Genomic DNA, 22,079 nt, shown 5'->3' with positions numbered 1-22,079 from the left:
AATTGAGGCTTGCAAAAGACGTCAAAAGCAATAATAAAGGATTTTGGGGATATGTCAAAAGTAAAAGAAAAGTCAAAGATGCTATAGGATTTTTACAGGATGTAAATGATGAAATGGTAAGACAGGGTGTTGAGAAGGCCGAACTTTTAAATTCCTATTTTGCATCTGTTTTCTCTCAGAAAGGAAATGTAACATCAACTGTTCTTCACTGTCCTATTAAGGGAATAGAAGAATCCAGGATATCTATAAACAGAAAGTTAGTGAGGAAACACTTAGCTAACCTAAATGAATTCAAGTCTCCAGGTCCAGATTAATTACACCCCAGAGTACTGAAGGAGATAGCAGAAGAAATTTTTGAACCCCTCTCCATAATCTTTGAAAATTCTTGGAGAACAGGAGAAGTCCCAGATGACTGGAGAAGAGCAAATGTTGTTCCTATCTTCAAAAAGGGGAAGAAGGTGGACCCAGGTAACTATAGGCTGGTGAGTCTGACTTCTATACCAGGAACGATCTTTGAACAAATTATTAAACAACATGTATGTCAGTGTTAGAGTGTTAGCGACTCCTGGAGTGGACCCTCTGGGTCGCGGCACCAACCCTCCCAGGGCGAGCTAGCCTAGTGAGGACCACCCCCTATACAGGGAGTGTCAGGAGCAAGCCCCAGGGGATACGATACCACGACTGCTGGCACCAGGCGGCCGGCTCACAGGAGATACGAGACTGAGTGACTGGAGGGTGCAGGATACTAGGGAACACGGGAGAGTACACGGGAGTGCGCTGAGTACAGGGTAGTGCTAGACGGGTACACGTGGGAACATAAGGCATGTAGCAAGTAACAGAACACAGGAATAGAGTGAATGCCAGGAGGCACGGCGGAGCAAGAAGAAACAAGGGTTCAGAGCAAGTGCTAGGAGCACCACAGAATAGCAGACAGAGCAGAGGACCTGAGAACAGCGCACAGCCAGGCTGGGACACAGCTGACCCAGCCAGGAAGCACAACAATAATCAGGCACCTCCCCTAGGGGGAGGTCGTCTGATATAGCACATGACTACTACTGGTTCCGGGTCAGGACCTAGCCAGAAAGCACATGACCACTAGTGGTTCCGGGTCAGGTCCTCCAATACCATAGAGAGGACCGAGCCCTATACAGCACTGACAGGAGCGCGCAAGCGCAAACGTGGCATGGAGGAGGAGACCCGGGGACGAGAGTTGCGCGTGCGCACCCGACGGGGACCCCTGAGGGACCGCCGTACCGGAGGGAGTGACGTCGGGGCCGAAGCCTCGCCTCCTTGTGAGCGCGGCGTAACAGTACCCCCTCCTTTAAGCCCCCTCTCTCTAGAACTGGAAAATAGCACCTTGACACTAGGAGCGGGATCCAGACACTTCCTAACTGCATGAGGACCAATGAGATCCAGAGTCTCAATACGAGAAAATTCGGTCTCCTGCCATACCCTGGAGAACTCCACGGACAGAGAGTCGGAGGCAGGTATCCCCGAGACAGGTCGAACCGGCAGAGGCACACAGACATGCTTGGAGGCCGAAATGGTGGTGCAGTCATTGGAAGTCAATTCATCCTTAGGAGGCGAGCAGTCGGAGGATGGTTGCTTGGGAAGTTTCTTCTTGGCACACGATGGGCAAGCAGCCACGAAGTCTTTGACGTCCTGAGCAATAGACGGCCACCAGTAATCGTGGGATAAACGGGAGAGTGTCCTCTTGGCACCAACATGACCGGCAGCCGGAGAAGAATGTCCCCAGGATAACACACCTTTACGGTTACCTTTAGACACAAAGGTCTCCCCTGGACGCTGGGGCGTCAACTTGACGGAAGCCACGGTAATTACCTTGGGACGGTCACTTGACGGAGGTGGAGACTGACTCTCAGCCCCCCTGTTGATAATGTCAAAAGTCACAGACCGGTTGCTTGAATGATGTGGAGACTGACTCTCAGCCTCCTTCTCGACAATGTCATAAGTCACAGACGGAATGCTTGACGGATGTGGAGACTGACTCTCAGCCTCCTTCTCGACAATGTCACAAGTCACAGACGGAATGCTTGACGGATGTGGAGACTGACTCTCAGCCTCCTTCTTGACAATGTCACAAGTCACAGACGGAATGCTTGACGGATGTGGAGACTGACTCTCAGCCTCCTTCTCGACAATGTCACAAGTCACAGATGGGATGGTGGACGGCGGACCTATAACCGTCGAAGACGAGCAAGCAGGGTTCTTCGGATGAATGAACAGCAGGCAACTCTTTTGACAGGACGGTCCCCAACGGAGTATATCACCAGATTGCCAGTCCAGGGTCGGCCCATGAATACGTAACCAAGGAAGTCCAAGAAGAAGGGTATGAGGCGAAGTCGGCAATACGTAGAAGGAGATCCGCTCCCGATGACATGTGCCAATCTGCAACTCAACTTCCTCAGTGACCTGGTTAACGGTGTCCTGCAAGGGCTTATCGTCGACCGGAACTACTGACCTAGGAGACTCCAGGGATCTGACAGGGATGCGAAACTTCTTAACTGCCTCGAGACTAATAAAGTTACCCACTGCGCCAGAGTCCACAATAGCTTTCACAGTAAAAGTCTCGAAACCAAAATTCAGGGAGACAGGCACGGTCAGGGGTAGAGAGGAATCACATACACTTGGGGAGACCTCACTTAACAGTCCCAGGCGGAGAGACTTCCCCGGTCTCTTGGGACATGAGCGTAGAAAGTGGGAGGCATCCCCACAATAGAAACAGAGCCCTTGTGCCTGCCTTTTCACACGACGCCGTTGAGCTATCTGGAGGCGATCCACCTGCATAGGCTCAGGTACCGGATCTGCCGCAGATAACTCGGGTGACGGATGAGAAAAACTGCGAGTGGACGAAGAGAGGCGAGAGGACCCTCTCTCTCTGGCTGACTCGCGGGTGCGCTCCTGGAAGCGCAAATCAATGCATGTCGCGAGAGAGATAAGATCCTCCAAATTGGTAGGGGTATCTCGGCCCGCCAGTTCGTCTTTGAGCCGACCGGACAGACCACGCCAAAAGGCCCCTACGAGGGCATCATTATTCCAACCTAGCTCAGAGGACAAAGTGCGAAAACATATCGCGTATTGTCCAACCGATAGAGAACCTTGACGAAGATTAAGGAGGGACTCGGTGGTGGAAGCAAGGCGACCTGGCTCATCGAACACCATACGGAAAGTGTCCAAAAAGATGGAAAGCTGAGCGACGAGCGGGTCATTACGCTCCCAAAGGGGATTCACCCACGCAAGCGCCTTACCCTCTAAGTGAGAAACAATAAATGCTATTTTAGCACGATCGGTGGGGTAATGCTGCGGCAAAAACTCAAAATGCAAACGACACTGGTTCAAGAATCCGCGACACAACACAGGGTCACCACTATACCGGGGTGGCTTGCATAGGCGCGGAAGTGAGTGTGGAAGCATGGCCTGGGCAGATTGTATGGAAAGGAGCCGATTATCTACCGACGCTATATAGTTAAGAATCTGAGCCTGGGAGTCGCGTTGCTGCGCAAGTTCCTGCTGGAGACTAGCCAACTGGGCAGCATTCCCAGACTCAGAGGACTGAGAGGCAGATAAACCGGACTCCATGGACTTGAGAAATGCCATAATCCTAATCTGGTTTTCCCGGAGGAACGTCAGCTCCTTTTGGACGGAAGCCGCAGTACCAGCGGAGTCAATGGCCTGATTATACTGTTAGAGTGTTAGCGACTCCTGGAGTGGACCCTCTGGGTCGCGGCACCAACCCTCCCAGGGCGAGCTAGCCTAGTGAGGACCACCCCTATACAGGGAGTGTCAGGAGCAAGCCCCAGGGGATACGATACCACGACTGCTGGCACCAGGCGGCCGGCTCACAGGAGATACGAGACTGAGTGACTGGAGGGTGCAGGATACTAGGGAACACGGGAGAGTACACGGGAGTGCGCTGAGTACAGGGTAGTGCTAGACGGGTACACGTGGGAACATAAGGCGTGTAGCAAGTAACAGAACACAGGAATAGAGTGAATGCCAGGAGGCACGGCGGAGCAAGAAGAAACAAGGGTTCAGAGCAAGTGCTAGGAGCACCACAGAATAGCAGACAGAGCAGAGGACCTGAGAACAGCGCACAGCCAGGCTGGGACACAGCTGACCCAGCCAGGAAGCACAACAATAATCAGGCACCTCCCCTAGGGGGAGGTCATCTGATATAGCACATGACTACTACTGGTTCCGGGTCAGGACCTAGCCAGAAAGCACATGACCACTAGTGGTTCCGGGTCAGGTCCTCCAATACCATAGAGAGGACCGAGCCCTATACAGCACTGACAGGAGCGCGCAAGCGCAAACGTGGCATGGAGGAGGAGACCCGGGGACGAGAGTTGCGCGTGCGCACCCGACGGGGACCCCTGAGGGACCGCCGTACCGGAGGGAGTGACGTCGGGGCCGAAGCCCCGCCTCCTTGTGAGCGCGGCGTAACAGTCAGTACCTGGATAAGAATGAAGTGATTAAACAGAGTCAGCATGGGTTTGTAACTAATAAATCATGTCAGACTAACTTAATTTCCTTCTATGACGGAATCACTGATTGGGTGGATCAGGGAAATGCTGTAGATATAGTATATCTTGACTTCAGCAAAGCATTCAGCAAAGTATCTCACACAATCCTTATTGAAAAAATGACTAGGTATGGAATGGACAAGGCAACTGTTAGGTGGATTTATAACTGGCTTAGTGATCGGACCCAAAGAGTGGTCGTAAATGGCTGCACATCCAGTTGGAAGAATGTCTCAAGTGGGGTACCACAGGGCTCTGTCCTGGGCCCTGTATTGTTCAACATCGATATCAACGATTTAGATGAAGGAATTGAGGGTAAACTGATTAAATTTGCTGATGACGCAAAGCTAGGAGGGACAGCTAACACTAGAGAAGAGAGAGGATTCAAAAAGATATAAATAAACTGGAGCAGTGGGCAGCAACTAACAGAATGTTTTTTTAACAGGAAAAAATGCAAAGTACTACATCTGGGCAATAAAAATGAAAAAAGCATATACAGAATGGGAGGAATAGGGCTAAGCAACAGCACATGTGAAAAAGTCTTTTGTATACTAATAGATCACAGACTGAATATGAGTCAACAGTGTGATGCAGCAGCAAAAAGGCAAATGCAATTCTAGGATGTATTAACAGAAGCATACAGTCTAGATCACGTGAAGTCATTATTGCCGTCTACTCCTCTTTGGTCAGACCTCATCTGGAATATTGTGTCCAGTTTTGGGCACCATATTTTAAAAAAGACATCAACAAACTGGAGGAAGTTCTGAAAAGAGCGACCAGAATGGTGACCGGTCTGCAAATCCTGTCTTATGAAAAAAGGTTGCATGATTTGGGAATGTTTAGCTTGCAAAAGAGAAGACTGAGAGGAGACTTATTAGCTGTCTACAAATATTTCAAGGGCTGTCACATTGTAGAAGGATCATCTTTATTCTCATTTGCACAAGGAAAGACTAGAAGCAATGGGATGAAACTGAATGGGAGGAGACACAGATTAGATATTAGAAAAAACTTTTTGACAGTTAGAGTGATCAATGAGTGGAACAGGCTACCACGAGAAGTGGTGAGTTCTCCTTCAATGGAAGTCTTCAAACAGAGGCTGGACAGACATCTGTCTGGGATGATTTAGCGAATCCTGTTTTGAGCAGGGGGTTGGACTAGATGGCCCAGGAGGTCCCTTCCAACTCTATGATTCTATGATTCTTTAACCCCCATTCGGTATAATCAGGATCAGTTCATTTGGTGGCAAACCGCTAGAACCGACAATAGACTCTCTAGCTATGCTCAGGATGCCTTGCCCGTGGAATGGCGAGTGAAAAGAGAGGGGGTTTAAGTAGATGAACCGAGACAGAGTCAGCGGTGTCCGGTGCCCTTGGGGTCGGAACTATCTGGACTGTCACCACTGTTGGTGGGGGGGTTTCTTCTAAGAGGGAGAGACCTTTCTGTCAGACAGCACGGGGTGCGGGGTATATAAGAAGACCTGAGCGCAGGAACAGGTCAGACTTGGTGGGAAGATGACAGGGGATGGTTGACTCCTTCCCCTCTGCTCGTGCTGACAACTTCACGTCACCCAACCCTCAGCGTGCTGACCAAAAGACTTCCTTTGACGCTATTAATTTATTGTCTGGACCCATGCTTTCGGATATCCCTGTTGTGACTATAATAGAGGATAAACTGCCTAGAGACTATTCTGAAAAATCACCAGTTGCCATGGACTGTAAGCGTGCCCATGTCTCGTGTCCGGCGCCATTGCTGAGGAATCCGCCTAAAAGACTGTTTCCACATTCCGGCGCACTCAAGTCAAGGTGGACAGAATCCATCAGCACCGTCGGGAGACAGTGCTTCTCATATCTCCGTAGCAGAAACAGAGACTTTGTACACGATTTGCGACGCCGATGTTACATTTTCCAGCCTGTCCCCTGCAAGAACTGGAATCAATAAGTTACCGTGTTTCTTTATCTCTTATTCCTGAGCATTGTGTTCTAATGTGAATTTTCTCTCTTCATTACTGGTCTTGCCTCCCTGCATGGAGTAATAATTGTTAATTTCCTGTTTACTAAACCCTTGTTAACCCCTTCTCTGTCTCCGGCTATTCACTGAATCCAACATACCTCTCCTCTTTACAGGCAAACAGTATGGGAGTATCAACTTCTCAATAATGGGAATATTGCTTTCAGGTGGCCATCCTGTACATGTCTTCAAATGGGTATTGGGGTGCGTCTAAATTTGAGGAAGGCCTTGCATTCACAGCATAGTCAAACAATATGGGAGTACCAACTTCCTAATAATGATAATATTGCTTTAAGGTGGCCCTCCTGTACATCTGTTCAAAGGGGTATTGGGGTGTGTCTAAATATGGTGCAAGCAGGCCTTGCATTTAATGCATATGCAAACAGTATTGGAGGACCAACGTCCTAATAAAGGGAACATTGCTTTCAGGTGGCCATCATGTACGAGTCTTCAAAGGGGTATTGGGGTGCATCTAAATTTGTGGCAGGCCTTCCAATAATGCATAGGAAAACACTACGGGAGTACCAACTTCATAATCATGGGAACATTGCTTTCAGGTGGCCATCATGTACCTGTCTTCAAAGGGGTATTGGGGTGCGTGTAAATTTGGGGTAGGCCAGGCAAACAGTATGGGAGTACCAAATTCATAATAATGGGAACATGGTGTAAGAAGATGAGACAAGACAGAATCAGCGGTGTGCGGTGCCCTTTTGGACCGGAACTATCGGGGCTGTGACCACTGTTTGCGGAGGAGTTTTCCTCTGAGAGAGAGGCCGCTCAGTCAGACAGCAGAGGGCACAGGGTAGGAAAGGAGACCTGAGCACGGGAACGGGCCAGACTTGGCGGGAAGGCAACAGGAGATGGTTGACTCCCTCTCCGCTGCTTCTATTGACAACTCCCCTGTTTGTTTCTGACTTCGAGACTACTCTTGACACTATTCAGGTACCATCTGTACCTGCACCGTTGACTACCCTGGTTTCACCTGAGATACCAGAGCAACCGCTCAGAGACTACTCTGAAAGACCCAGTGTCAGTTATACCCGAATCCCAGCTCTGCGCCTGAGTTTCATGCTGAACGCACGTGACCTTTGACCCCAACAAAGGTGTTTTATCACATTGTGGTGGAGAATGCGGGCATCACGTTGGAAGCATGAGCATGGAGGACGTGGTGAAAGCGCTGGTACAGTCCACCGCCATCCAGCAAGAAGCTAGTCGGGTGATGATGGCCCAGCTGAAGGAGTTGGTGGACATGACAGCTATCGATCGTTCGCTTCTCCAGCAGGTGGCGCAGCGCCTGGCAAGCTTACCTGAGGTTAACCTGGAAGCAGAGTCGAGAGTGATTCACGTGAGTCGGTACTGGCAGAAGATGACGACCGAAGATGACGTCGAGGCATACCTGAACACGTTTGAACGGACGGCGGTGCGAGAAAAATGGCCGAAGGCACGATGGGCCGGCCTGATTGCCCCGTTTCTTTCCGGTGAGGCCCAAAAGGCTTATTATGACTTAGAGCCTGAAGCTGCGCAGGACTTTGACAAACTGAAAGCCGAGATCTTGGCCCGGCTGGGAGTGACGACCGCTGTCCGTGCACAGAGAGTGCATCAATGGACTTATCAGCCGGATAAACCACCGCGGTCACAGATGTTCGACCTGATCCACATGACGAAGAAGTGGCTACAACCCGAGGTGCTGACAGCGCCAGAGATAATCCAGAGAGTTGTCATGGACAAGTACCTGAGAGCTCTACCGCCAGCCCTGAGGAAGTGTGTAAGCCATGGAAATCCTACGACGACAGATCAACTGGTGGATCTGGTTGAATGTTACTCCGTGGCGGAAGGACTCCGAGACGACGCTACCCCTCCTCATTTTTCATCATCTCCACGTGGAACCAGTAAGACTGTTCCAGGGAGTAGGGGAGAAGGAAAATCCCTAAGACAGTGGGGGAGGAAACCGGGACTGTCCGCAATGCGAGGCCGAGAGTAACAAACTATGGTCTAAGCAAGGGGCCCGTTAGGTGTTTCCGCTGCCAAGAGATGGGACACATTGTTGCGAACTGTCTGCTCACTACTGAACCCATGCAGTGCGACATCACAGACTCTAAAAACCGCATGTCTATGGTTGCACGGGTAGTGAGTGTGAATGCTGGTCAAAAGGATGTGGAAAAACACCTGTGTGATTTAACTGTTGATGGAAAAAATGTGGTGGCATTGTTAGACTCGGGAAGTGTGGTGACTCTGGTGAAGGCCAGTCTGGTGTCAGCCCCGACTGGACCATCAGACAAATTTTCTGTAACATGTGTGCATGGAGACACCTGTTCATACCTCACCACGGTCATATGCATTACTACTTCCTATGGGTCTGTGCAACATAAAGTGGGACTCGTCCCGGCATTATTGCATGATGTTATCCTTGGCGGGGATTTTCCCCACTTCTGGCAATTGTGGGAGAATCAGTTGATACCCCAGGGTAATAGTGTACATGATTCTTCTCCCAGGGCCCGTGTGGGTCCCGAACCCCTAGAAGAGGTCTCCCCGGAAGACTTGGGGGAAGAGTCTGCTGGAAATGACCTGCAGTTCCCGTTTTTAGTCATGGCGGGTGATACGGAGGAGACCGGGGAAGAGGAGGAGGCCGACAGCCGTCCACCTCCCCGTTTGCCGGATTTAGAAGTTCAGAAAGATGACTTCCAAAACGAGCAAATAAAGGATCCTACCCTTTCTCAGGCTAGGACAAATGTAAAAGTGATAAATGGGGTACCCGTAGAACCTGGGTCTAGGCTGGCATATCCTAACATGGTTCTGGAGAATGTTTACTCTATCAGATAGAGAAAAAGGGGGAAGACACAGTGCAACTATTAGTCATGCCAAAACCCTACCGGCGACAGGTGCTGGACCTGGCCCATGGACATGTGATGGGAGGTCACCAGGGAGTTCAGAAAACCACCGAAAGGATATTACACTGTTTTGTTTGGCCAGGCATGCATCACGATATTCGTGTATATTGTGAGTCTTGTCCTGACTGCCAAGCCTCTGCACCTAAGCCCCGGTTCTGTAGCCCTTTGGTACCCCTACCTATTATTGAAGTCCCGTTTGAGAGGATTGGGATGGATTTAGTTGGGCCCCTTCCACGGTCTGCCCGTGGACACCAACATATCCTGGTCATCTTGGATTATGCCACGCGTTACCCGGAGGCCATCCCTTTGCGCAACACGGCCACCAAGATCATTGCCAAGGAACTGGTGCATGTGTTTAGTCGGGTCGGTATACCAAAACAGATACTCATCGACCAGGGGACTCCCTTTATGTCCAGGGTAATGAAGGAGCTCTGTCGATTGTTACAAATCGAACCGTTACGCACATCCGTGTATCACCCTCAAACAGACGGGTTGGTCGAACGGTTCAATAAAACTCTGAAGCAGATGCAGAGAAAGGTGATAGACAAGGATGGGAAGAACTGGGACTATTTACTTCCGTATTTGCTTTTTGCCATCAGGGAAGTTCCTCAGTCTTCCACGGGATTCTCGCCTTTCGAGTTATTGTACGCCCGACGTCCTCGCGGACTGTTAGACGTTGCAAAAGAAACGTGGGAGGGTCAGGTCACTCCATTTAAAACGGTGATAGATCACGTCACACAAATGCAGGACCGTATTGCGGCTGTTATGCCTATTGTCAAAGAACACATGATGCAGGCTCAAGGAGCCCAAAATAGAATCTATGATAGGGGTGCCAAGATCCGTACGTTTGCACCCGGAGACAGGGTGTTGATCCTGGTCCCCACGGTGGACAGTAAGTTCCTGGCAAAGTGGCAGGGCCCCTTTGAGATCAAGGAAAGAGTTGGTGAAGTAAACTACAAAGTATACCAGGCAGGTAAACGGAAACCTGAACAGATTTATCATGTAAATCTGATAAAACCCTGGAAAGATCGGTCTGCCTTGTCAGCGGAGCTAGGCCGTCCCGTCTGCTCGCATACCGTACTGGAGGTACGGGTTGCAAAGACTCTCGGAATGGCAAAAGACTGAGGTCAGGCAGTTTCTACTTCACAACCAAACGTTTTTCTCAGAAAAACCTGGGCAGACTACGCTAATGAAACATGACATCGTAACGGAACCTGGTGTCACAGTTCACGTAAAACCCTACCGAATCCCGGAAGCGTGCCGTGAAGCCGTTTCCCGAGAAGTGAAGGTAATGTTAGAGTTAGGAGTCATTGAGGAATCGCACAGTGCTTGGTCCAGCCCGATTGTGCTAATTCTTAAACCGGACGGCACCATCCGGTTCTGCAATGACTTCAGGAAACTGAATGCAGTCTCAAAATTTGATGCCTACCCTATGCCCCGGGTCGACGAGTTAATAGATCGGTTAGGAAAAGCCCGGTATATTACGACCCTAGACCTAACAAAGGGGTATTGGCAGATCCCTCTGGCGGAGGCTGCCAGACGGCATTTGCTACGCCGGAAGGTTTATTTCAGTATGTGTATATGCCGTTTGGACTGCACGGGGCACCGGCGACCTTCCAGAGACTGATGGATCGAGTCCTGAGGCCACATTGGCAGTACGCTTTGGCCTGTTAGGATGACATTGTCATTTACAGCTTGGACTGGGAAACTCATCTCCAGAATTTACAAGCTGTGATTGACGACCTGTGGGTGGCAGGTCTAACCGCGAACCCCAAAAAATGTCACATCGGGCTAGAAGAAGCCCGGTATTTGGGGTATGTAATTGGGAGGAGTATTGTTAAACCCCAGCTCGATAAGATTCAGGCGGTTCAGGACTGGCCGCAACCTGTCAACAAGAAGCAGGTGCAAGCCTTTCTGGGGATCACCGGCTATTATCACCGGTTCATACCCAATTTTGCAGCCATCGCTACCCCCCTGACGGATCTTACCAAAGGGAAAGATTCCATCATGATTAAATGGAGTTTAGCGGCTGAAGAAGCCTTCCATAGCCTAAAACGGGCACTTTGCTCTCAACCAGTACTGGTGACTCCGGACTTCTGCAGCGAGTTTGTGGTACAAACGGATGCCTCTGATACCGGTATCGGGGCCGTACTCTCACAAGTGAGGGACGGAGTGGAACACCCAGTCCTCTATCTCAGCAGGAAGCTGAATAAACACGAGCAAAGGTATGCAGTCGTAGAAAAAGAGTGCCTCACCATTAAGTGGGCTCTAGAGGCCCTCAAATATTACCTGGTGGGCCGAAAGTTCAGGCTGATCACTGACCATGCCCCTCTCAAGTGGATGCACTTGCACAAGGAACGGAATAGCCGGGTGACCCGGTGGTTCCTTGCCCTGCAGGCCTACACTTTTACGGTGGAGCACCGCCCAGGGGTACAGATGGGGAATGCAGATGCCCTGTCCCGAGTGCACTGTTTGGCGGGTGTCATTGCTCGACCGGAGTGGTCTGAGCAGAGGGGGGGGATATGTGAGAATCATGTGGGAATAGTGGATGAGGGCAGGTATGTCTCGCCCAGATACCTTTCCTGTGTGGCCTAGTCTGGTCAGTATCGCACCTGGTTACTAATGAATAATGGGAGGCGGATCTAAAAGGATACCAGGTGGTTGTGTGAGTGTCTCAGCCTGGGAACACAGAGAGCCTGTCTGTGTGAGAGACACACGTGAGTGAAAGCAGTGCCTACTGTAACTGTGGTTTGGCTGGACGGGAGAAGCCCGCCAGTTGGTAGTTAGGTTGTACCTTGTTTAGTTAGTGCCGGACAGGCAAGGATTTGTTTTATGTTTTATTTCTTTAAGCATTGCTTTCACCGTTAATAAACCTGACCCAGTGTCAGTTATACCCGAATCCCAGCTCTGCGCCTGAGTTTCATGCTGAATGCACGTGACCTTTGACCCCAGCAAAGGCGATACTGGGGTGTTTTATCACAGGCCTTAGACAGAGAGAGGCTCGAGACTCTGTGATGTTGCGTACTCCCCAGGACCGAGACACGTTTGCTTATGTACTCCAGATCTTAGAGGTGACTCATGGGGACCCCACTGACATAGGGGAGCTTAGGACACGCCTGTTTAGCAGTATGCAAAGAGAGGGGGAGACGGTTACGCAGTATATGAATACCCTACAAGAATTATACACTGCCATTGTCAGAAAAGATGGGATGAAGGTAGGGCTGACGGATGTCGTACTGCATGACTTGTTGGTGAGCGGCCTCGTATCACCTTTGCTGACATAGGGAGAGAGGCCAACTCACGTGAACAGGAGCAGGGGGTGACAGTCCCGGTAGGGAAGGTCCAGAGTGGTGAAGTAGCAGTGCAGTCAACCTTTGAACCCCAATGGGTCGAAGAGATGCGAAAAGAACTGGTTAATATTCAAGGGGAACTGACCCAAATGAAAGAGAAAGTTGAGACCGGCCAGTGTACCGCCAGATGTCAAGACGAGACAAATGCCTGTAACGAAGGCCGAAAGGTCTGTTGGCTGAGGTCTTTCACATGCTAAAACTGCAGAGAAATAGGACATTTGCCTAGGGAGTATCTGCAACGGGCTGGGCCTCGTCCCCGACGCCCATTAAACTAAAGGGCTCTGAGCTAGGGGGACGTCGCCTGGAGCCAGAATGGAAAGGAAGGAGTAGTGAAAGTCCCACAAATCTGGTTTCCTCATGTCCGCTGATATGGGCTGAATTAGATGGCCAGGCCGTGTGTTGCCTGGTGGACACTGGGTCGCAAGTAACTACGATGCCAGAAGCATATTTCCGTCTGCACTTTCCAGAAACTCTTAGGCCCGAGTGGGGCCCGGTGGTGAAGCTGATGACAGCGAATCACCTACCCATCCCGGTCGCAGGCGTGGTATGGATGCAGGTCTCCCTGTGTGGGAGCGATCTTGGATGCAGGGGTATCATATTTACCCAGGGGACTGGCTGGCCATGGTCACATTGTAACATTAAGGATGAATATCTTGAAAGAGTTTGGAAAACTGCTGAGTGATGAGCCTTCGCATTTGTCCTTGAATCAGTGGAGCTCGCACACACCCCAGCGTCAGGTGTGCCAACAGTTGTTTCATATAGCTTAGGCCATGTGCACACATTGCAGATTCTGCTGCAGATCCGCAGCGTTTTAGGCTCTGCTGGTCCGCAGCAGATTTAGCTGCGTTGTACAGTACCATTGTTTTCAATGGTAAACTGAAAAACGCTGTGCACATGCTACGGATTTTTCCGTGCGGATTAGCGGCGGGTTTAAATCCGCAGCATGTCAATTCTTTGAGCAGAATCCATTGTAGAAGTGTGAAACCGCAGGGTTAAACCGCAGGCTAAACCGTAGGTAAACCACCGGTCTTTTGACCTGAGAATTTACCTGCGGATTTTTCCAAATCCACCCAGAAAAATCCGCAGCACCTAAAACTACGTGTGCACATAGCCTTAGGTGTAGGAAGTATCCAGTCAAGGGGAGACGCTGGGGAAAGCGATGGTGCCGGCGTCTGCCCAACTCATCCTACTACCGAGACAGACTGTGTTAACCCTGCCCGTCAGAGCACACGCCCCACTGGAGGGAGTGGAAGCTCAATTGGAACCTCCGGTAGTGCAACAACTGCCAGCGGGGCTCTTGGTGGCCCGGACACTGACCGTGGTATGAGAGGGAATGGTACTAATACGCTGTGTGAACCTCACTGATCAGGAGATTATTGTCCCACGCAGAGGCGAGATAGCTCGGGTAGTGGGCATGCCTGAAGAAGTCATACCGCCCCAGGACATACAGCTAGCGGTGAGTCCGGAAGACCCATGGTCGGTGAAAGTCACTACTAGAGTTGAGCGAAACGGGTCGAAAAAATTAAAAAGTCGCCGACTTTTGGCAAAGTCGGGTTTCATGAAACGAAACCCGACCCTAGGATGAGGTCGGCCACGAGGTCGGCGACTTACGCGCCAAAGTCGCGTTTCAAAAGTTTGTTTTGCGCTCTTTTTCAGCCAATCAGGATCCACGGACACTGTGGGCAATGTGATGACCTAGGCACGGGTCACCACCATCTTTCAGAAGGGCATGCAAGTGATTGGCTTGCTTTGGTGGGCGTCACAGGGGGTATAAAAGGGCATGCACACCGACCGCCATCTTACTTCTGCCGATCTTAGTATAGGGAGAGGTTGCTGCTGATTCTGTAGGGAGAGCGTTAGGCAGGGAAGAAGACAAAAGAACTGCTTCTGCTGCTAGCGATTTGGCCTGCACAACACACAAGTCACTGTGTGTGCAGTGCAAGGGGAGGCTATATTGTGGTGTATCAGTGGTGTTGGTTGTTGGGCTGCCTTCTAAGGCTTCCTGACACGCTGGCATTGCTGTTTACCCACTGCTCCGCAAACTGCTTTTTTAAAAGCAATCCAATCTCCCTTATCCTCTAGTCACTTTTGTCACAGCTGTGCCATCGAGCGTGTCACATAGCGCTCAGATATCAGTGGGCCTCACACAATCCACAAGTGTCCAGTGTCCAAAAGTGTATGCAGAGATTCAAAATCTCCATTATCCTCTCGTCACTTTGGTCACAGGCAGCTGTGCCATCGAGCGTGTCACATAGCGCTCAGATATCAGTGGGCCTCACACAATCTACAAGTGTCCAGTGTCCAAAAGTGTACGCAGAGATTCAAAATCTCCATTATCCTCTCGTCACTTTGGTCACAGGCAGCTGTGCCATCGAGCGTGTCACATAGCGCTCAGATATCAGTGGGCCTCACACAATCCACAAGTGTCCAGTGTCCAAAAGTTTACGCAGAGATTCAAAATCTCCATTATCCTCTCGTCACTTTGGTCACAGGCAGCTGTGCCATCGAGCGTGTCACATAGCGCTCAGATATCAGTGGGCCTCACACAATCCACAAGTGTCCAGTGTCCAAAAGTGTACGCAGAGATTCAAAATCTCCATTATCCTCTCGTCACTTTGGTCACAGGCAGCTGTGCCATCGAGCGTGTCACATAGCGCTCAGATATCAGTGGGCCTCACACAATCTACAAGTGTCCAGTGTCCAAAAGTGTACGCAGAGATTCAAAATCTCCATTATCCTCTCGTCACTTTGGTCACAGGCAGCTGTGCCATCGAGCGTGTCACATAGCGCTCAGATATCAGTGGGCCTCACACAATCTACAAGTGTCCAGTGTCCAAAAGTGTACGCAGAGATTCAAAATCTCCATTATCCTCTCATCACTTTGGTCACAGGCAGCTGTGCCATCGAGCGTGTCACATAGCGCTCAGATATCAGTGGGCCTCACACAATCTACAAGTGTCCAGTGTCCAAAAGTGTACGCAGAGATTCAAAATCTCCATTATCCTCTCGTCACTTTGGTCACAGGCAGCTGTGCCATCGAGCGTGTCACATAGCGCTCAGATATCAGTGGGCCTCACACAATCCACAAGTGTCCAGTGTCCAAAAGTGTACGCAGAGATTCAAAATCTCCATTATCCTCTCGTCACTTTGGTCACAGGCAGCTGTGCCATCGAGCGTGTCACATAGCGCTCAGATATCAGTGGGCCTCACACAATCCAAAAGTGTCCACTGTCCACAAGTGTGTGCAGAAATTCTAAATCTCCCCTGTCCTATAGACACCTTTTACCTTGTTTTACATTACTATATAGTTTGTTGGATTTTGTCTACATTTCTACCAAAAATGAGGAAGGCTGGTGGAAGAGGCCGTGGAATTGGGCGGGGGTTGGCAGCTGGTAATGATGGTGTTGGTGGTGGATCTGATGGTAGTGGCAAGAGCAAAATAGGACCGAATGCAGGAGGTGCTGACCCTGCGTCATCGTCTGGCTACATAAGGCCTCGAACGCTTAGTTTTCTAGGAGTTGGCAAACCGCTTTTAAAGGCAGAGCATCAGGAAAAAGTTTTGTCTTACATTGCTGACTCAGCCTCCAGCTCTATCGCCTCCTCTTCTTCAGTTGTAAAAAGTAAAAACACTGAGTCGTCATTGGAGGCTCATGTTCATGAACCACACCTTTCCTTGTGTCCTTCACCCCAACCAAGATTGAAGGATGATGCAGGCCATACTACTGATTACTCCATGGAGCTGTTTTCACATACCATGCCTGGATTATCAAGTCAAATGGTGAATTATCCAGGCCAAGATGAATCTGACATGGAGTGCACTGATGCACAGCCGCTGATGGATGATTCTGCTGGTACATTCACTCAGAGCACTACATTGTCCTCGCAGTGTACAGAGCCAGATTTTGACCCTGATGAGACTCAGGTGCCCCTTCCCGCACACTATACCACCATACACGGTGACACAGAGAAAGGTGCACATGACATAGAAGAGGAGGTGATGGATGACCCAGTTGTTGACCCAGATTGGCATCCATTGGGGGAAGAGGGTGCTGCTTCCAATAGCTCAGATGAGGAGCATCCACAGCAGACATCGACATCGCAACAGCTGTTATCTGGCAGGCCCGGAGCACTCCAAAGACAGGTTCCAAACATCAAAAGAGTTGCTGGACAGCTTGTCCAGAGGGTCAAAAGATCACAGCGTGCTAGGCCGCAAAATGTCTGCCAAAGTAGGAAGAGTGCAGTGTGGCACTTTTTTTAACAAAATCCTCATGATCAGGCCAAGGTTATCTGTAAGAAGTGCGCAAAGACCTTTAGCCGAGGGAAAAATCTGAAAAATTTGAATACCAGTTGCATGCTTAGACATTTAACCAGCATGCACTTGCAAGCGTGGACACAACACCAAACCTCAGGTGCCACATGTGCAACTGATCACAACGAAGGTAGTCAGCAACGCTACATTGTTTCCCCCACTGTAAGCCCACCGGTTAGCACAGCAGCAAATGTTGAGGTGTCGTTGCAAGGCCACAGCAGTCAGGGAATCCCACTGTTATATCAACGAAAGACTGATTCTAGGCCATCAGAAAGAACACCAACTCCATCACCATCATCAACCCTCTCTCAGTCCGCCCTGTCCACCGCTACTTCCACCATATGCAGCTCTCAAGTCCAGCTCACCCTCCCAGACACTATGAGTAGGTCAAGAAAGTACTCAGTCTCTCATCCGCGTACACTGGGTTTGAACGCCCACATTGCCAAACTAATCTCGTTTGAGATGATGCCCTTTCGGTTGGTGGAAAGCACAGCTTTCCGCGAACTCATGGCCTATGCAGTACCACGCTATGACCTACCCAGTCGCCACTTCTTCTCTCGCAAAGCCATCCCAGCCCACCATCCCACCATCCCACCATCATGTGAAAGACCGCATTGTCCATGTACTCAAGCAGTCAGTGAGCGGAAAGGTGCACCTCACAACTGATGCATGGTCCAGTCGGCATGGCCAGGGCCGTTACGTGTCCATCACTGCGCACTGGGTTAATGTGGTGGATGCAGGGTCCACAGGGGACAGCGGTGGTGGGACAGTGCTGCCTAGCCCACGGTATAGGAAACAGTTGGCTGTAGGCGTTCGACCCTCCTCCTCCTCCTCCTCCTCCAGAAGCGAAAGCTCGTCCACAGAGCGCAGTCGTACGAGCACTCCATCTGCAGCTGCCACTGTTGCACACGCTGTGTCCCCCTATCGAGCAGCTAGTGGAAAGCGTCAGCAGGCTGTGTTGCAGATGATGTGTTTGGGCGACAGACACACCGCCGAGGTGCTGGCCGAGTACTTGAAGCGACAAACTGAGTCATGGCTGGGCAGTGTACATCTTGAGGCAGGCAAGGTAGTTAGTGATAACGGCCGTAATTTTGTGGCAGCCATAGCCCTTTCAAAACTCAGCCACATACCTTGCTTGGCTCACAAATTGAACCTGGTGGTGCAGTGCTTCCTCAAAAATTATCCGGAGTTAACAGCCCTGCTCCAGAAGGTGCGAAGACTGTGCGCGCACATCCGCCGGTCTCCTGTACACTCCGTTCGTATGCAGAAGCTGCAGCGATTGCTCCACCTTCCCAACCACCGCCTCATTATCGACATTGCAACAAGGTGGAACTCCACCCTGCACATGGTGGAGCGGCTGTGCGAGCAGAGGCAGGCCATAATGCATTTGTGGGAGGATACACGGCCAGGCACTTTGAGAGCAGACATGGAGTTGACAGGCGTGCAGTGGTCGAAGCTGAAAGACCTTTGTAAAGTCCTTCAGTGTTTTGAGGAATGCACACGGCTGGTAAGCGCAGACGACGCCATCCTAAGCATGAGCATCCCACTTATGCGTCTGCTCATGCAAACTTTGACGCACCTTAAGGAGCAGGCGTCTGCAGCCAATGTTGATGAGGAGGAAGAGGAGGAGGGAATCCTTGATGACATTCAGCCATTGTCTGCTCAGGGACCTCTCCTGGACGAAGTGGAGGAAGAAGAGGAGGAGGAGGAGGAGGAGGATGATGGGGATGATTACTTAGGGGAGGAGGATGCATCTCGTGGGGCAAGTGAAAATGTTGGCGTGGCAAGGTCTGGTACAGGGTTTGTGCGTGACTGGAGGGATGTGGATTTGCCAGAAAGTGCTCCTCCACCCAGCACTCGCAGTGCATCATTGACACCGGGAACATTGGCCTACATGTCAGATTATGCCTTGCGGATCCTAAAAAGGGACCCCCGCATTGCCAAAATGATGAACGATGACGACTACTGGTTGGCCAGCATCCTGGATCCACGCTATAAAGGCAAATTACAAAACATCATGCCACAGGAGAACCTTGACCTAATATTGGCTAATAAACAAGCAACTCTGGTAAATCGGTTGCTTGAGGCATTCCCAGCACACAGCAGCGGTGATGGTTCTCACACGAGCCGTGCGGGCCGGGGGCAGCTTGGCAGAGGTGTTCGTGGTGCACACAGCAGAAGTGGCGTTGGAGACAGGGGTTTCATGACAATGTTGTGGACTGATTTTTCAAATACCGCTCACACAACTGGTAATACTGCATCGATGGAAAGTGACAGGAGACAGCAGTTGTCAACTATGGTTACAAACTACTTTTCCTCCCATATCGATGTTCTCCCACACAGGTCATTCCCCTTTGACTATTGGGCCGCTAAACTGGACACCTGGCCTGAATTGGCCCAATATGCCTTACAGGAGCTTGCTTGCCCAGCTGCAAGTGTGCTATCGGAAAGAGTCTTCAGTGCAGCTGGATCAATCCTTACAGAAAAAAGGACCCGTCTGTCAACCCAAAATGTGGATGATCTAACCTTCATTAAAATGAACCACGCATGGGTTTCCAAGGATTTTGTCCCACCTTCCCCTGATGACACATAGGGTGACAGAAAAATGGCTTGCTTTGGTCCACCTCTTCCTGGTACTTCACCTATTTCGCCTTTTGCATCAGCTGAATGTCCAACATCAACATATGCCACTTTCTAAAACTCCCTAACTGTGCTGCCTCCCCCCCCATGGCCGGGGTCACCACCTACCGCACGACACCGTGCGAGTGCCGTTGCCCTGGACAGGTGGGTAGGCCGACTCTTGGGCGCGGGCAATGGCACAGGGTCCCTCATAGTGCAATCAAGTGTCTCTGACGGCGGTGGTGCACACCCGCCGTCAGACACACCGCTGTACTATGAGGGTCCCAGTGCCAGTACCGACGCCCATGAGTGGGCCCCCCTTGCTTGGGCAGGGCCCCAGCATTTGCAATCTTTACCTCTCCCTGCTCCTCCTCTGTGTAATCTGGGCCGTCAAATCCATACTGTGCCTGACACCGTCTGAGCCTGCCTCCTGAGACATATATTTTGAATGTGTACGCTATCCATACATGTTATCCGGGGATACGGTACCTTTTCTAACCTTTGTGCAATGACGTGCAATCCATACTGGGCCTAACACCGTCTGAGCCTGCCTCATGCTGTATAGACATATATTTTGAATGTGTACGCTATCCATACATGTTATCCGGGGATACGGTACCCTTTCTAACCTTTGTGCAATGACGTGCAATCCATACTGGGCCTAACACCGTCTGAGCCTGCCTCATGCTGTATAGACATATATTTTGAATGTGTACGCTATCCATACATGTTATCCAGGGATACGGTACCCTTTCTAACCTTTGTGCAATCACGTGCAATCCATACTGGGCGTGAGAACGGCTGGCGAGCTGTTAAGCAAGCTACAGCACCTGTCCTGACAAGTACAGGGATTCCCTAGCGAGGAGACTTATTTGATTGTTTTCAATGTTGGGTCAGCAATTTTTGGGGAGCACTATACTCTGGAGAATGATAGATGGGGCCCACCATACACTGGAACATTCCAAAGGTGGACATCAGACACTGGAGCAGCATTTACAGGGCCCATTATACACTAGAGCATTAGAAATGGGGCCCATTATATTTGGAGCATTATTTGGGCCCATAAGACAGTGGAGCTTCATCCATGGGGACCAACATATACTGTAGCATTATGTGGAGCTCATCATATACTGTTTCAAACATTATATGGGACCAATGATTCTGTATGGAGAAATAGATGGGCCTCGTCATGAGATGTAAAAAGTGAGGTATTTTTCATTGTACTATACCGCTATTTCTCTGCCGTATCGGAGCATGATGAGTTGTGGTATGTGTTAAAGGGGCGCTCTTTCGCCCAGGGCACATGAAAACCTGGAGCCAGCCCTCCCCCCCACAGTTTGTAGCCAAATAACCCCCATTTTTCAGTGCGTAACTTGTAATATGAAGTTAATTAAGGTTGACAAGCTTAAGAAAGAAGAATTGATGCTTTTGGCATTCAAATGGGCACTGTAGGTGTGTTTCCTGTCCTCCTCTCACTGCCGACTTTTATTCCCCATTGACTTACATTGGGTTTCGTGTTTCGGGACGACCCCGACTTTTCCCTATAATCGGACGATCTTGCTCGACCCCACTTTTGGAAAAGTCGGGTTTCACGAAACGAAACGCGACCCTAAAAAACCAAAAGTCGCTCAACTCTAGTCACTACCTCTCCGACGGCCGAACCTCAATACATCCAAGAGGGTCGGCGCATTTTAGAGCAGATGCATGTCCTGGGCCCTGTATTGTTCAACATCTTTATCAACGATTTAGATGAAGGAATTGAGGGTAAACTGATTAAATTTGCTGATGACACAAAGCTAGGAGGGATAGCTAATACTAGAGAAGAGAGAGAGAGGATTCAAAAAGATTTAAATAAACTGGAGAAGTGGGCAGTAACTAACAGAATGGTTTTTAACAGGGAGAAATGCAAAGTACTACATCTGGGCAATAAAAATGAAAAAAGCATATATAGAATGGGAGGAATAGGGCTAAGTGACAGCACATGTGAAAAAGACTTGGGTATACTAATAGATCACAGACTGAATATGAGTCAACAGTGTGATGCAGCAGCAAAAAAGGCAAATGCAGTTCTAGGATGTATTAACAGAAGCATACAGTCTAGATCACGTGAAGTCATTATTTCCCTCTACTCCTCTTTGGTCAGACCTCATCTGGAATATTGTGTCCAGTTTTGGGCACCACATTTTAAAAAAGACATCAACAAACTGGAGCAAGTTCAGAAAAGAGCGACCAGAATGGTGACCGGTCTGCAAACCCTGTTTTATGAGGAAAGGTTGCAGGATTTGGGAATGTTTAGTTTGCAAAAGAGAAGACTGAGAGGAGACTTAATTGCTGTCTACAAATATCTAAAGGGCTGTCACATTGT

This window comes from Dendrobates tinctorius, unplaced genomic scaffold, assembly GCF_039654945.1.
Source record: "Dendrobates tinctorius isolate UK_male_01 unplaced genomic scaffold, ASM3965494v1 ptg000094l, whole genome shotgun sequence".
Classification (NCBI taxonomy): Eukaryota; Metazoa; Chordata; class Amphibia; order Anura; family Dendrobatidae; genus Dendrobates; species Dendrobates tinctorius.
The sequence above is the reverse complement of the archived record's forward strand: the minus strand, read 5'-3'. Positions refer to the sequence as shown.